Raw genomic sequence first — 562 nt, forward strand, 5'->3', positions numbered from 1 at the left:
TCCGTCCCGGGCAGGGCGCAGCTAGCGGCGGCCGCTCCTGCCCAGGCCACGGCTGCGGCGCCTGCTGGGGCCGGGCGGGCGAGGCGGGCGCTGGGGAGGCCCGGAGGCCCGCGGGAGGCGACTGCGTGCCCGGGCGGGAGCCCCCTGCCAGCTCCGGCTGCGGCCACGGCTCCGGACGCGCAGGCTGGCTCCCAGCGAGCGGCACGCGCGGTTCCAGCCCAGTCCCGGGCGCGGGGCGCGCGCTGGCGGGAGGGCGCGCGCACGAGCCGGCGGGGAGCGCGCCGCCGGCCCCGCGCGCGCCGCCGTCGGGGGCTGCGGGGAGCCGTTCGGGAGCTGTCCCTGGTGCTGACCGCTCGTCCGCTGCGGGCCCAGGCCGCGGGACCTCCCGCCCCCGCCCGGCGCCCCGCGGGGCTCCCGTGGCTCTGCGCCCGCTTTCTGGGATTGGGAGTCGGGCTGAAGCTGCTGCTGCTTGTCAACAGTGCGACCTTGGGGCAAGTTCCTGACTCGGGGAGTCTCTCTGGCTCTCACCTGTGAAAGGCGCCATAGCGGTGCCTGCAAGGTT

Source organism: Panthera tigris, chromosome D4 (genome assembly GCF_018350195.1).
Source record: "Panthera tigris isolate Pti1 chromosome D4, P.tigris_Pti1_mat1.1, whole genome shotgun sequence".
In the NCBI taxonomy this organism is placed as follows: domain Eukaryota; kingdom Metazoa; phylum Chordata; class Mammalia; order Carnivora; family Felidae; genus Panthera; species Panthera tigris.